Here is a 17,332-nt window from a genome sequence, read left to right as displayed (position 1 = left end):
TAGAACCTGTCTGACAAAGTGAAGTCAGCTACAAGATCTCAAAAAGCAACACATCATGGTGACATCTAGAGAAATCGAAGAACAGATGACAAACAAAGTCATTGATATCTATCAGTCTGGAAAGGTTACAAAGCCATTTCAAAGGTTTTGGGACTCCAGCAAACAATAGTGAGAGCCATTATCCACAAATGTAGAAAATTTGGAACAGTGGTGAACCTTCCCACGACTGGCCGGCCTACCAAAATCCCTCCAAGAGCGCATCAGACTCATCCAAGAGGTCACAAAAGAACCCAGAACAACATCCAATGACCTGCAGGCCTCACTTGACTAAGTTAAGGTCAGCGTTCATGATTCAGCAATAAGAAGGAGACTGGGCTAAAATGGCCTCCATGAGGGAATTCAAATGACAAAACCACTGCTGACGAAAAAGGACACAAACGCACAACTCATATTTGACTAAAAACGTCCTGATGATCCCCATGACTTCTTGTCTAGACTGACAAGACAAAGGTTAGGCTTTTTTGGAAGCTGTGTGTCCATCTGGAGTAAAACTAACACAGCAATTCATCAAAAGAACATACCAGTAGTCAAACATGGTTGTGGTGGAGTGATAGTCTGGGGTTTTTTTGCTGCCTGGACCACTTAGTTAATGGAACCATGAATTCTGCTCTGTACCAGAAAATCCTGAAGGAGAATGTCTGGCCATTAGGACGATGATCCAAAAGACACCAGCAGGTCCACCTCTGCATGGACTAAAAAAAACAAAATGAAGGTTTTGAAATGGACTAAATAAATTCTGGACTTTAATCTGATTGAGATGCTGTGGCATGACCTTAAACAGTCTGCTCAAGCTCAAAAACCTTCCAATGTGGCTAAATTAAAACAATTCTGAAAAGAGGAAACATTTGATCTGTTTAACTCTTCACTAAATGAGATTTTAGACTACGGGGCAAAGATTTATCCGCTTGACATTCTGCAGACTGGCTTTGCAGCCGATAAGATTAAATTCATGACATGAAAATCTTTTTGTTTTATGACTGATCTGATGACACACTCCCCACATGTACATGTAACCTATAAAACACACGTCAGCCATGCATGAACACATTCACATGCACGCATGACACACGAAGATCACGGAGAAGAAGCGGGCTGATCATGCGTGAATGCAGACCACGCAAGCACACATGCCAAACTCTCTAACACACAAACCCACAGAGCATGCGCCCCCACCCCCTCCACCTCAGCTGGAGGCTCTGTGAGCTTTCTCATGGACGAGACAAGGCTGAAAGGAAGGTCGCTGTGCGTGGGAGTGTAAGTCTGTGGGTGGGTGGTGATGTGAAGGCATACCCAGCAAACAAATGTAAAAAAATATAAAACATGAAAGATATTTCTAATCTTCTAAGCACCTCTAACAAGAACTACATCACTATTTTGGTGCCTAATTGACTGTCCAATCCAGATTTATAACTAGAAACCAAACTGGTCACACATCTGCTCAGCAGCTGGTTAAGTGTTCAGGAGGAGAGGAGCTTTAAGATGCTGCGTGCAGTCGGTGCATCCAGCTGTTCATTAAGAAAAATCGGAGGTAGAAATGTCACGTTGGCCTGGAGGCTTAGGTCAGACCTATAAACACGATCCACTGTCACCTACTGACTGACTAAAGAGGTTATAACATTTTTCTGGAGTGTTGTGGTTTCCCAGCTGGTTAGTGTTCTCTCTGACCGTGTAGTCATGTCAGCACTGCAGCCAGCATTTATTACCATGTGCACTGTTGAAGACTGTTAAATTTCACTTTGAATATTGGAGACAGGAGGTGTCAAATACAAAGTACAAAGAAATCAATCTCAGAGAAGAGATTTTCTGTATGGTGACACCGGCAGTGGAGCGTCATAGCCTGAGGGAAGCTGCTGTCCCTCAGCGTAGAGGTCCTATACTTCAGTGTCCGTCCTGCCAGAGGGCAGAGGAGGTCAATGTGAATCTCTGAATATTCTGCGGGGACGTCTTTTGATTGTCTGATCGTGGATGTCTTGCAGAGAAGATTTTACAGACTCTCATAAAACATTCTCTGCTGTCAATCCTACTCTTTTTGGTTTTAGCTTTAAATTACTGGCAGCTTTAACTCAGAGACTGTAACTGTAGTTCTTTCTGATGTTGTTTTGCACATCTTAAAATTGGCCACATCTCTAACTGTCTGTCTGTGTCGATTTACACGCCACACTGTTGCTCCAATTGTCCTTGAAACCTCTCAGAAGACTTGTTGGGTGTACCTGTTCGAAACTGGTGCCATGGAAAACATCATAAATATGTACAGGTTTTCCATGAAATCCAAATTTGTTTCAGTTTGCCTCCCAATTACGTCACTTCCCCAGTATAACAGATATCTCAGATGTCAGAACCAGGAATTAAGTCACACTTGCATTGAATGCCTTCCATTTCCTATGAGTTCGTAACTGGAGGTACTGGGGTTGCTCCAGCTTCTCAAGCCAGAATTCTGAGTTCAGGGGCATTTCTTAATGATGTTTCTAACTGGCAGCTCAGAATTTACAAGCTCCAATATTAAATGAAACACTCGCTGACTCTGCCACGATGCAAAAGAGGAGACAGCCTTCACTCTTAACACTAAAAGACAAAAACTACAACAAGCCCAAGAGTCTGTTTTTCTGTATATCTGAGAGAAAGTGAGAGAGCTGAAAAAATAGACTTTGTGGAAACACAGGGAAATAGATGTGGCATTAATGGGTGCAGTGTTCATTTTGACTGCTATTTTTAATTTTAGTCTCAGTCTTAGTTTCAACTTCAAGTGCCCTTTAGTTTTAGTCACGTTTTAGTCATTTTCAGCCTTCATAGGAAACTCATAACCTTTTAGTCTAGTTTAAGGTCTATAAAAAGCGCTTACAATTTAGTCTTTACTTTCAGTCGAGACATTTATTCTCTTGTCTGAATCTGGTCTCCAGAGATCCTGTGTGGAGATGGGACAAAGTTCCCGAAGGACGACTGTCACTGTAGCCCTCCACCAATCTGGGCTTTACAGCAGAGTTTCTAGACTGAAGCCTGTCCTCAGTGTGAAACACATGAAAGCCTGCTTAGAGTTTGCAAAAGAAGAACCTGAAGAACTCTCAGACGGTCCCTGGTTTGATGAAACTAAGATCAAACTGTTCGACCTCAATTCTAGACATTATGTCTGGAGGAAACCAGCACCGCTTATCACCTGCCCAGTACACAACAGTGAAGCATGGTGGTGGCAGCATCATGCTGTGGGGGTGCTTTTCAGCAGCAGGGACAAGGAGATTGGCCAAGGTTGAGGGAAAGCTGAATGTAGCAAAGTACAGATGAAAAAAACCTCCTAGACAGCACTCAGGACCTCGGACTGGGCCAAAGGTTCACCTACCAACATGAAAATGACCTTAAATGGCTTAGGGACAACTCTACGAATGTCCTAGAGTGGCCCAACCAGATCCCAGACTTGAACCCTATCAAACATTTTTGGAGAAACCTGAAGATAGCTGTCCACTGATGGTCTCCATCCACCCTGACTGAGCCGAGTCAAAGAAGAATGGCAGTAGGAATACATGTAATCCCGCTAGCTTGCATGCATTGCACATGAGACTTTGCTGTGGTTTGCATTCATGATGTTTCACTTCTGGGTCAAAGCCCTGTGCAGAGACGGTAGATCATGAGAAGAACACTTTGGCCTGTTTGGGATTGAATGAGAGGTAAACATGTAAGAGAACTGACCTCCTTACTGCTTTAACTCAGTGCACGAAATGGGACTAAGCTGGCTTTTAGTTGGACTGAAATATTTACATGTATTACAAAAGTTCAGTTTGAGTCAGACTAGCACAGTAAATCAAATATTTCTTACTGCATTTAACATACTGACTGCATCATAATGTGGAAGATAATTAGCAGGATGTCCTGCAGACACTATTGCAAAAAACATAAGGATGTTATTTTTTTAAATATGTTACTTTATTTTTTTTCAGCATGTTTGAATGGAATTGAAACCTCAGAAAAAGCTGCATAGAGAAACACATGCACAGAGGAATCGACTTAAGGAAGAGGGGGAGGTATGGGTGTTGAAGAGACCCCCCCCCAGGCACAGAGAAAAAAGATTCCAGCTCTATGTATCTTGCACTCGTGTCTGTGTGTTTTTGAGTATCTAGGCTTGACCTCTTCACCTTGGCCAGCATTTTCAGCTCCCTTCTGTCTTCAACCACACCCCCAAACAATCAATAACACCCCCCACCAACACCACCCGTCGTCGCCGCTAGCTGTGACATGCAAATGACCCTCGCATATCATTAAAACATATGCCCTAACAACAATGGGATAACCTCCAACCCCCCCTCTGCTGCTCCTTAAGACGTGCGCCTGAAGACATGACACACTCACACACTTAACACACAAACACACACAGGGAGCGCACAAACAAAAGCAAGAAAACATCAACTCGTGCCCAGATGGACTGCAGTCAGTTGACCTGTGCTCAAAACGGCAACAGACGAGCAAACAGGGCAACAGACATGGAGACAAGTGCTCTTAAAGCCCCTCATCAGTCATCCTGGTGGTACTTCAAAACTGAAGCTGGGAGCTCAGAGTCATGCTGGTTCCTCAGTCCAGAGATTCACACTTGTTCACTTGCAGTCTTAGATTTTTTTGAGTAAATAAGGCCTTTTGCCTGTTGTTTTTTTTTTATTACAGCCTTTACTTATGTAGTATTCCTTAACTGCAGCACTGCAAGATAAAACCAGCATCTATCATCCAAGAATCCACTAGATAGCGCCGAGGATCGTCAATCATCTAAACCATGATGGTGCAGAATAATAATGACAGTAACCAAGTAAAGGGCACATATTATGGAAATACATTTTTTAGAATCTTTGCACATACTCTGGAACCAGGAGTCTCTTCTGATCCACAAAACGTGAACCCAGATCTAGATCTTTGTTAGTGCTATAAGAGTCAAGAGTCATTATAATAACACTGACTCTCACTTAGTCTCTCATTTGATTTTGCCTTATTTTTTTTTACAAGTGTATAGGCTGCTAGAGTAAAAGTGGATCAAGAGAGCTGCTGTTGTTGGCTGCAAAGACCAGCATGTGTCTTTACATCTCCAGCCTCAGAGGACTGAAGAGTGCACTGGTCAGACTTTATTTTTAATGGAAATTTGTTGTCCACAGTTTGGAGAATCTTGTTCTAGTGTGCAGATCATTTACACCTGACTGCTGACTGTTGGTTGGCCGACTGTTGTTGACAACTCTACTGATGAAGGAAGTGTAAGAATTTTGTGCCAGTGTGTTTCATGTTTCTTTGGATGTTCAGCACAAGTGAACAACATTGGCATTTCACCTGCATACCAACATACAACTGACTGTTGTTTAAGGTTAGCAAAGGCCTTCCATAAGGGGGGATAAAGGGGAGAGCTTTCTGGGGCCCAGCCAAACTGGGGGACCATGGAGGTCAGAAAAATCCTGATCCACTGATGATAACTGTGTTCTGTTTTTAACCTGAATAATAATCACTGCAAAGCAACCAAATATGAGTTTTATTTCTATGCTTTGGTACAAATCAGCTTTCTTAAAAATGTAAACCCACTTTCTTAAAACAGTATTATGTTTTTTATTGGTACTGCTAACAATGTAGATTTAACCTGACATGCCAGATGCATATGTTTCACACATTTATCTGGTAAACCTTCCATAGACAGCATTTGAGAGCCTTTGAAAAAAAACTCAGAGGGTGATTGGATGAGCGTCCTGTCTGTCACATCTTTACGGGCCAATCAGAGCAACAAAACACATGACGTCGTAGTCCCAAACCGAGGCACCCCGCTACTGCTAACTCCATAGAGAGCTGCATAGCGCAGACAACTTTTGTCGTTTTTGGAAAGAAAACAACTCACTGCTGTTTGTTGTTCTTCTTTTAACAAAGAAATGTTGTCAAGTTCTGATGAAACACACTTTAGCAGCATCCATTCTAATGTCTTCTGCCATAATTGCACCGGCCTCTTGTCACTGCTTGCACATGTCATGACTCTGCCGCACCAGAAGGTACTGCCCCTCGATGCTGATTTGTCCTGTCACTTTCTAACCCTGGCCCTGATGGTTTAGATAGGAGCTTTGCAAGATTGATCGCCAGTGAGAAACAAGGAAACGGGCGTATCTACCAACTTTGCAAGGTTAATGTAGATGTCAGACTGAACTAAATGATTAGGATTGAGTAATTACAGCTTCATATTGTAAACAAACATCAGGATGCCAGAAAATAAAGTAGAAGACACTGAGAAAACTTAAAAGAGCTGAATAATTATGAAAAGAGATGAACAATGGGCAGGAAGTGGCAAAAAGAAGCATCAGAAATGGGCGAAAAGGGGCAAAAAAAGTCAAAAATTGTCAAAGATAGGGTTACACATGGCTTAAAAGTTCCAGAAAGTGGCAAAATGTTTTGAAAGTGGCAACAACAAGAAAAAAAATAGAAATAAATAGCAAACAAAGGCTAAAAGGGGGGAAAATGGTGACATGTGGCCAAAAACAGGCAAAAATTGGGTTAAAATGGAGAAATGGATTTAAAGTTGCATGAAGCAGTACCAAAAACAGAACACAAAGAACAAAAAGGGACATCAATGGGAAAAAGGAAGTTCCATGTGGCCAAAAAGGTTCCAAATTGAGGCAAAATTGGTTAAAAGTGGCAGAAAGAAGTAGCAGAAATGAGACACAATTGGTGAAAAGTGGCAAAAATGGCATCATCAGTGAATCTCAACTGGCCCATTCTCTGGGGCCCAGCTAATTCTATGGGCAGGCCTGGGTTAGTGAAATTACTAAGTCTTGATAGGGAAAAATCCTTTTCAGTCATCTTTACATTCCTTCACCCCTCTTCAGTGCTCAAGGCTGATGTCAGTCAGGCTCTGTCTAATATTTTCTTCAGTCTATGCATCCACCCAAGGGTGCCACCAAACCCAAGCATTGTTAAGAAAAACTATTTAGAGCTGGTTTATAGGTGTAAAAAAAAAAAAACCTGCTTTGGTACTTCATCCATACATTATTTTGTCCAACACAGAAGTTTCACTTTGACCATTGAGGACTGTTAAAGGTGAGAATGGTGTGAAATGTATCACCTTTATTACAACAGCATTAGAGAGTTCATTTTTACCACAGCATGCTTCACCTCAACTAATGCATTAACAGGAGGGCAGCACTGAAGGATCTCTGATCTCCTGCAGAGCATGTGCCAGAGAACGCCTGCTTCATATTCACTTTACACTCACTTAAAACAGAAATGCTGCAATCTTCTGCAAATGTTCTTGATGTCCATAAATATTCATTTTGGTTGCTCAGATCCTTTCTTTGGTCTCTGTCAAAAGATCATGATCATAGGTGAGGTCAAATAAAAATCTTCAACCTGAGCTTCTTTACCACCAGTGTGGTGATAGACGGTAGTTTCACAACTGCTGAAACTGCACTAATATCTCAGTGTTTCTCACAACCCATTTACCCTCAGTCTAGACAGAGACACAGATACTTGAACTCCTTTCTTTGTGTCTGTAACTCACTCCTAACATGGAGGAAGCAATCTCTGCAGGTCATTCTCAGCTGAGATTCATGACCTCAGATGTAAAGAGAATCTTTCACACTCGGCTGCAGAGCGAAGTCTGATGAAATGAACAGAACCACTTCACCTGAGAAAAAAAGAAAAACCCATTCTGACTGTAGTCCTGGCCCTGTTGGTGGATGTGGGTCTGATGTCGCCGATGTTTCCACATGTTTGGGATTCTGTACTGTTATTCTTGGTTTGCTTAACCTCCTAAGACCTGAGCTTTTGTATGGAATGAACCTTTAGTTCCCCCCTCTGATCTGGGATGAGTAGGACCTTATAAATCAAAACATCAGTCTTGCCTTTGAACAGGAATTTCTTGAAAATCTTCCTTGCTAAAAAGCCAAACAAATTCCTGAAAAATTTAAAGGAAATAACCTAAAACTTAATATAATTTAGTATATTTTAAAGTATCCTATAAAAATTACCCCTAAATTTCTTCAAATAGTCCTCAAATCTTTGATTGAAACTTTACCATTAAGCCTAAACGTTACATTAAAAGGTTCCCCAAAAATCCTGTGTAAATTCCTGAAAATTTCAAGAAAAATTCCCTAAATTTCAAAGCAACTCTCCCCCTAAAACTTCTCAGCAAATTCTCATAAACTGACAAATGGGTTACATGTGGTAAAAAAGCTCCAAAAAGTGGCAAAAATGTGTTAAAAGTGGCAGAAAGAAGTAGCAGAAATGAGCCGCAATTGGCAACAGAAGTGGTAAGATGTGCAAACAGTGGACAAAAGAGATAAAAAGTTTAACAATGGCAAAAAGTGGCAAAAAAAGGTAAAAATTGGTACAATGGCAAAACAAAAAAAGAAAAAAAAAAACTGATCCAAAGAGTCTGAACCCGATTGAAAGCTGCAAAATTGGGCAAAAAGAGGCACAAATCGGGTAAAAGTGGCAAGAAGACAGAAAAATGAGCCTCAATAGGCAAACAACTGGCAAAGATAGGCAAAAAGAGGTCAGAATTGTCAAATACTGTAAAACAGGAGTGGCAAAAATGAGTCACAGTCATCAACAAAAGGTTAAAATTAGCAAAAAGTGGCAAAAATAAGCTAAATTCTTGAAAATTTTGAGAAAAATCCACCGAAAGTTCAAAGTAAATCTCCCCCTAATATTATGTAGCAAATTCTCACAAAATATATATATATTCCCCAAAATTCCATGAAAATGAAGGGAACGTCCAAACAATTTCCATGAAAATTCCTTGAAATTTGAAAAAAATAAAAATTTGAAAGAACAAACCCCCATTTGCAATCCAATTCAGAAAAAATCACAAATAAATTTCCCAAATTAGCTTTGGAAATGTCCAAAAAATTCTCAAAATTTTCCCCCAAAACCGAAACAAATTTCCCAAATTCCTATAAAAAAAAAAAAAGAAATCCAAAGCAAAGAAATCCCAAAACCTCCAATGAAATTCTCAAAATATACAAACATATCACCTAAATTGTCATGACAACACCCGATGATTTCCGAGCACTTTCCCCAAAATATACAAACACATTCTCCCAACATTTTAAGCAAAGTACTTAAACATCAGTCGACACTAAAAATTCTAATAGCAGAAATGATTCCTATGTTGTTGGAAAGCTCATATTAGGGTCTTAGGGTCTTCTTCTTTCTTGTTCTTTACTTTTTGACCTTAATATATTTGATATTAGATAGAGGAAATCTGAGAGTGAGAGTGAACTGATGTACAGGAAAGAAGCTGTAGGTTTGGTTTGAACCCTTGGACTCTTGCTTATACTACTGCCTCTGTACATGGGGAACAACCAAAAGGTCATGTGAGCTCCAAAAAGTCCTGCATGTGGATCTGGTTTTATAGCTGGTTCTTAGTTTTAGGATGCCTTGATGTCACCTTAAAAAAATCTCTAAAAATCACAGACTGAAGGTGAAAACGGACACTTTGGCAGAGGCCAACACCCACTGGAGACACGCTTGGTTCAATGATATCTAAGGCGGTGTATGAGCATCCTTCTTTACAGCATAATTGTCTGATTTTCATATTAGAAGAGCTAGAGGAAATAAAGGATATAGGACAGAAGAAATGAGGACAACTTTAGCGCTACACAAAACTCAACTTATTACAGTGTATGCCACGGGGGTCCGTGGGATAATTAACTGTGCTGTCGACCCCTACACACAGACTCCAACACACACAGAGTCACATCCTGTGGTTATTGAACCGGGCACGTGGGGCAGATCTCACCCTGGGCACTGGAAGGGTTCAGTTTTTGATCAAATGCAATAAAATAGAGCAAACACTGCTGAATGAATCAGAAACCACTAGGCACATTAGGCACTAGACTATGTAAAATCAATGCACATACATCATACATCAAACAGAGGACATGAAAATGACTCCTGATTAAAAAGGCCACATGCTACAAACACAGAAACCCTCTTCATGTGGGCTTCACTGTCTCCTTTTTGTTTCCTTTTTCTTCAAGCAAAGAAATTCTGGGATTTCCCATTTCCAAGTCAGGATCTGTGCATGTGCTGTGCAGATCCATGGTAAGCAGATACAGTATGTGGGCTGCTATCAATAAGGCTTTGTCCAGTGGATGCAGCAGCGAGCCAAAGAGGAGGTGGAGGAACAGACTGCAGCTATTGTACGACTGTGTCTGCCTGCTTAACCTCTCAGATAACAGCAGCATCCCACTGCTGCACACAGATCCAGACCCCCTGGAAACCCTTCTCAAACATTGCACGAAGTTGTTTTGACGCCAGGGCGTGTAAACAGGGCTGAGAGGTTAGGACTGAACAAATGTAGCAACAATTTACTGGGACAGTTCACCAGAAAGTTCAGGTAATAAACGGAGGAGAAAATAAACACAGAGACCTACAATTCTTTAAAAAATCTGTAAGCTGAAATGGAAAGCCTTTTCCTGCAGAATGGAGAAAACAGAAAGTGGCATCCTTACAAAAGCTCAGACAGAAAGCTTCCTGCTGTGAAAAACATTTCTGCCAAGGACATTCAATATTTCAGCACAATAACCCCTTTGAGCCCCCAGATGTTCCTGCTCAGTTTTATCTATTTCTGCAGGCTTAGTCTGCGCTAAAGCAATGCCATACACTGTTATTTTCAGCATGAGATAAGACACTCAAGTTCCCATCAATAGCAGCAATCACAGAGATGTATTGTTACTCATTGGATTTTTGCCATTTGGTATTTTTGGAACCAGAGTTCCCCATAATTTGACTGGAGGATGAAACGTCTCTGTCCTGGTTGACAGCCAGTGTAAGCAACTTGGTAATAATGTGTCTCCAGACTGTTCAGCGTAGAGTTTAACTCTGCGTTCCTCTGACAGTGACTTGAGACTAGCTGTCCAGGCTATCTGAAAATATTTGATGTGTAAATAGATGGGAAACGGGTCTTTTACTTCCTGGCTTCACAGATATGAAAGGGTTAAAGCCTTTGTACACCAGATGCATGTTATTTGTGTGATTAATACACACATTACTAGCAAGGTTATAATAGGTTTGGATTTTTCATTAGTTTCTATTTTTATATTGTTTTTACTTTTGTTTTAAATTTCAGTTTAGTTTTTATTGTTCTGGTTTGTTAGTTTAGTCTAGTTTTTATTTTGCAAAAATGCTTTGTCTTAGTTTAGTTTTTATTCGTTTTAGTGTTAGTTTTATTGGCAATATGGGGAAGTTGTCAGGGGCGAGACGCAAACAGCTCTTCACTTGTCTGTTTATTTGTTAAATTTTTATGTTTGCATACAACTTCAGACCCAGAATTACCACTGTATGAAGTATTTCCAATTAAAATCAGAAGATTTTACACTCTCCAGGCTTGGGTTGTCCTTGTCAGTCATAACGCTGCTGTCAAAGACTAAAACTGAGGAGATTTTGTCTAATTTTATTTTATTTTAGTGAGTTTGTCAGCACAGAATTAAGTTTGTTAGTTTTCAGGGGTTTTTAAAGCTTAGTTTTAATTTAGTTTCAGTCAACTAAAATGATTTTCACATTCTAGTTATTTAATTACTTTTAGTTAACTATAATAACCTTGATTATTAGTTTATTTTAAAATGGTAGCCATCAATGAGAGCCATCACATGTAACTTCACCAGGTGAATTTGGGGATTTTATTTTTTAGACCCCCAACATTTGTTCTAAAAATTTGCTAGTCAAAAGATGAATGAAAAAAAGGACTTTGGCCACATTTAAGTGAAAAATCAATCATTTTTTAAACAACTCAAAATTTGAACAAAACAAAATAACCACGAGCATGGCGTCAAAATTGAGTGATGTTTGTTTCTAAAATATTCATTTTCAAACTCAAATTTGGCGGCAGGGTCACGGTCACGATTTCTTGGTCGTTTCTAAAATACTTGAATTTTGGCTCAGATTTGGCGACATGTCCATGGTCATGACTTTCCCACAAATTTGACTAATTTTAACACATTTTTGCAACTTAAACCCTTTTTTTGTCCATTTTAAACCCTTTCCATCACTTTTTTTCTGCCTTTTTTGCCACATCTAAACCAAATCTTGCAACTCTCTAACTATTGTTGGCTCTGTTGACACATTATTACCTTTATTAACCCCTTTTACCATTTTCAAGCCACATTTCACAATTTGATATGCCCTTTTTTGCCAGTTTCTAACTTTTTCTGCCTCAGCTAACCCTTTGTGGAAATTTTCATCCCATTTCACAAAAGTTTCATCTATTTTTGCCACTTTAACGCCATTTCAACCACTTTTGAATCCCCTTTTATGACTTAATCTGTCCATTTTTGTCATTTTTTTGTTATTTTTTGCCACTTATGCCACCTTATGGATGACCGAGTGATGATGAGCCGTTCACAAACAAGCCTGTTTTACAACCCACCAAGCTAGCTACTGTTTGAGTGCCAGTTTCCTTTCCTCCATCCTTTCTGGTTATTTAATCCACCTTTAAAAATCTAAACTGTAACCAAATGAAGAGTTGTTGAGAGCCAAAAAAAACAAGCTCTTCTGAGCTGAGTCAAATGATCTGGATTTCTTAAAAGAGACTGATTTCCCAGGACAATGAGCAAGATTGGAGGTTGGTGAGACAGACCTTCACTGAGGAATCATGGGTAAGATTTATTGTGCCAAACCAGTGGTTCCCAACCTTGTTTTTATTTATGTTTGACACAGCGCCCCAACTTTTTTGGAATATGGGTTGTAAAAGAGGCAGGAAATATGGAAGAGAAAGAGGAGATGGTGCAATATCAAAAGGGGCTGCAGTAATAAGGACACAGCTTTGGTTTTTGTTCAGAATGACCCAGGTGAGGTACTGATGCAGCTCAGTGAACCCTCAGAGTTAAAGCATCAGAGTTAGAAGTTTTTTGATGATTTGGTTTGATTCAGTTCAAACGAGTTAGCACTGATGTGATTTTTCAAGCATTTTGCCTGATTGATGTTCATTTTTTTCTAAAAAAATGCATAAAATGCATTTAAAAGTTAAACAGACTTATGTTCATATGTTAATGTCTGTTTAGATGCAGCACATCATCTACACAGTTAGACATACATATGCCACCACTTCCACCAGGAATGTGCGAACCAGAATAACACCATCTCTGAAACACACATGCCTGGTCACACATGAGCAGTCCCTTCATCAGGATCACGTTGCTGCGCTCTAATTGAGCTGTTTAAAAATTTACAGGGACAGAGATATTTAGGAGGGGAGGGCGGGGGGGACGGAGACGCGCAGGAGCGTGAGATTAAAATACTTGATGAGGAGGTCAGACGGATAAAAACGGCCACTGGAAGGAAGAGGAGATTACAAAACCGCTTCAGAGAGATCTTTAACCACATGTGGAGCAGCTCCCTGAGAGAGGACACCCTGAACCTTCCCACAATCCTCTCTTGTTTATTTCAATTTAATCAAGCATCCAGTAGTGAGCAGATTCATTAGAACAAACAAGTTTAGGAGCGGAGCCAGAGATGAGCTTTTGAAGTTTGTCACCAAACAAGTAGATTAGTGTTTCTGGGAGGAGGAATGTGGCTCTGAAACTGGATTAGTGATAGAAATAGTTGACGACGAGTTAAGTTGTGTACAGTATATTCTTGTTATTTTTATATACAAAAAAACCTAATCATTAACCTTTTGAGAGCTGCTATTCAAGAAGGAGCAGAAATATTCATCCCCTTTAAGTGACTAACCTAATTCAACAGAGGCCCGGCCAATTAGAGCTAGAAGTCCCACAATTAGTGAAATGGGAATCACCTGGGTGCAGTGAATGTGTCTCAAGCGATTGTAGCATAAAGACATCTGTGTCAAAAGGTCTAGTCATCGGTCAATCGGCCTTCCTGGCAACCATTACACCATGAAGACAAAAGAACACATCAAGCAACTCAGAGAAAAGATTATTTAAAAGTATGTCAAATCATGCCAGATCAAATATTCGGGATTAGAAACATCTCAAAGTACATAAAACTCAGTTTCAAAATCATGAATATTGTGTCAGTAATATCTGCTACAACTGAAGGACTCACCTGTTTTTCTCTACTCAACCAGTGTGCTCTGTGTTTGATCCAGCAGAGCCCAAATCACATTCTTGTCATGACAGGCACATTGTTTACAGCCAAAAGTCTGATTTTAGTTCTGTCATTGTGCATATAAACACACTTACACCACTATTTTATTTCAAATTGTAAATGTGAAATGACATTATGTCTCTCCTGGATTTATATGAGATGTCTGAGTCTTCAAGTTGCTGCTGAATAAACTCAATTTCCTGACATTGAGGCTTCAAAATAAAGGTACTTGATTACTATGAGAGGTGGGAACTATTCACCTCCAGTTTCCACATAAAATGGCTACGCCATGTGCCCAGGAAGTGCATCGGGAGCAAATTGCTCCCATTAACCAATAGGAGCAATTCCACTGCCATGTTTCGGTGCGTCCCAGAAGCGCCATTCCTTTCTGCTTTGCTGGAGATACACAGCAGGTCTTTCTTGAGCATCAGCTGATGCCAAACTGCATCAACCCACCTGGAGCAGACTGATCCAAACAGCTGGAACAATGTGCAAAGTATCCGGTCAACTTCAAGATAAGACACAATGCACAGAATTATAAATCAACACTTCATCAACATCACGTCTCAGGTCTTTGGGTGGTCAGTGGGTCACAGAGCTACAGCAGTGCCATTGACAAGGAAAAGTGAACTTTTGGGGTGGAAAAAAAATAGAATTTTACATCAAACCACACATCCTTGGTAGAAAATATTACCCTTTTAACTTCATAATGTATTCACCCATGGCAAAAGCAATAAAATCACAGAATTATGTCAAAATGAATGGCAAATCAACTCCAAGAAAGCAAAATAATCTGCTGTTGACATCTGTTCCCATGTGTCAAGCTGCTCAGGCAGTGTTAATTTTGGCAATGCATTTTAGCTTTACTCACATTTTAGTCATTTCTACCCTTTTTAGTTTTAGTCTAGTTTCAGTCAATGAAAACTCAAAACATTTTAATCTAGTATTAGTCCGTAAAAAGTCCTCACATTTTAGTCTTTATTTTTAGTCCAAGTATTTACCTTCTTGCCTTACCAAATCATGGTAGTGTGTTCTCTGCACGCTGCCAAACCTGGGGTCCCTGCTTTCTACAGCTGAGAGGCAGAATAGCTATAGATGCATTTGATTTTCCCACAGTGGAGAAATATCACAGATTTTGAATGCCCGACGAAAACAACATTACATCTTAGTCTAGTTTTAGTCATCTTGACAAAAACTTAATGTAGTTTTTGTCAGTTTTAGTCATCGCAGATCTATTTTTGTTAGTTTTAGTCTAGTTTTTGTCACGGAAAATAAGGCTGTCGACGAACACTGTGGTCATAGTTTTAGTCAACGAAATTTAACACTGTGCTCAGGGCTGCGGTACATTACACCAATGCTCAAACACGTCTCCAGTGTGCGAGGTCCCTCACCTTCAGTTACAGCAAAACCGTTGCACTGGGGAGCATGGCACAGGCAGCATATGTGGAAATTATGGGTAAGAGTGCCTATTATCTTATGCTTTAGTGGAGCAGCAGCTAGCTGAGAGCAGGGGCTAAAAGCTGCTGCTTTAAGAGAGAAACAGCCACAGCTAGCTTTTTTTAATCATACTACTTAACCCTCCAATTCCACCTACTCTGTGTGCATAGCCATTTGCAAGCAAAGTGCACTCTGGAGCAAATCGCTCTTGTCTAGTCAATCCACAGTACATGCTCAGATCCATCTCCTGCTCATGCCGGAAGTGTTATGCTGCTTTGCTGCGCTAAAAATGCAGGCAAGGTCTCTTTTCAGTGGAGGCTACTGCCAAAACACAAATTCACATCGAGGAAATCACCAAATGGGAAAGAGAATGTAGAGAGCATCAGATCAGTTTCAAAATACAGCAATGCACGGACTGTTAACCTAATCACAGTGTCCCAGAGGTAAGGCAACGCTATGGACAAAGCAAAGTTTATTCTTGAGGTGAAAAACCACAGGATTTTATATAAATCCACACATCCTTTATAGAAATAATATCCCCAAATAATGTTAAAGTAAACAGCAAATCAGCTTCAGAAAGGCAAAAACCTGTTTACGTGTTACTCTCATGTTGGACTTGTTATTGTGTGATCTTGCTGTACTCGTATCTCCTATGATCTCATTCCAGCTGCTAAGCCAGTGCTCTGCTGTGCATTTTGTCAGAAGGCAAGGTTACGCCCCACTGGTTGGAGCAGATTGTGGCACGCACACGATACTGCAGACACAGAGTATGTGAAATTTGTGGGTAAGACAATAGAGATACGCAACAGATACACTTTATTGCCAAAAGTATTCACTCACCCATCCAAATAATTGAAATCAGATGTTTCAATCACTTCCATGGCCACAGGTGTATAAAATCAAGCACCTAGGCATGCAGGCTGTTTCTACAAACATTTGTAAAAGAATGGGTCGCTCTCAGGAGCTCAGTGAATTCCAGCATGGTACTGTGATAGGATGCCACCTGTGCACCAAGTCCAGTCGTGAAATTTCCTTGCTCCTAAATATTCAACAGTCAACTGTCAGTGGTATTATAACAAAGTGGAAGCAATTGGGAATGACAGCAACTCAGCCACAAAGTGTTGGCCACGTAAAATGACGGAGCGGGGTCAGCAGATGCTGAGTGCGTAGAGGTTGCCAACTTTCTGCAGAGTCAATCGCTACAGACCTCCAAACTTCATGTGGGCTTCAGATTAGCTAAAGAACAATGTGTAGAGAGTTTCATGGAATGGGTCTCCATGGCCGAGCAGCTGCATCCAAGCCATACATCACCAAGTGCAATGCAAAGCATCAGATGTAGTGGTGTAAAGCACGCCGCCACTGGACTCTAGAGCAGTGGAGTGACGAATCGCGCTTCTCTATCTGGCAATCTGATGGACGAGTCTGGGTTTGGCAGTTGCAGGAGAACGGTACTTGTCTGACTGCATTGTGCCAACTATAAAGTTTGGTGGAGGGGGGATTATGGTGTGGGGTAGTCTTTCAGGAGCTGGGCTTGGCCCTTTAGTTCCAGTGAAAGGAACTCTGAATGCTTCAGCATACCAAGAGATTTTGGACAATTCCATGCTCCATGACTGTGCACCGTGGTCTGAGAGCATGGCTGTCCTGTCTCTGTGTCAGAGCAGGACAGCCTGAAATTTTGGATTCAATTTACATCGTTTTCTGTCACAAATGATGTTATGATGCTTTTATCAATCCACCTGCCACCACAAATTCACCCAGCACAATCACAAACCCAGCATTTGGCTGGCAGGAA

Source organism: Cheilinus undulatus, linkage group 3 (assembly GCF_018320785.1).
Source record: "Cheilinus undulatus linkage group 3, ASM1832078v1, whole genome shotgun sequence".
NCBI classification, from domain to species: Eukaryota; Metazoa; Chordata; class Actinopteri; order Labriformes; family Labridae; genus Cheilinus; species Cheilinus undulatus.
The sequence above is the reverse complement of the archived record's forward strand: the minus strand, read 5'-3'. Positions refer to the sequence as shown.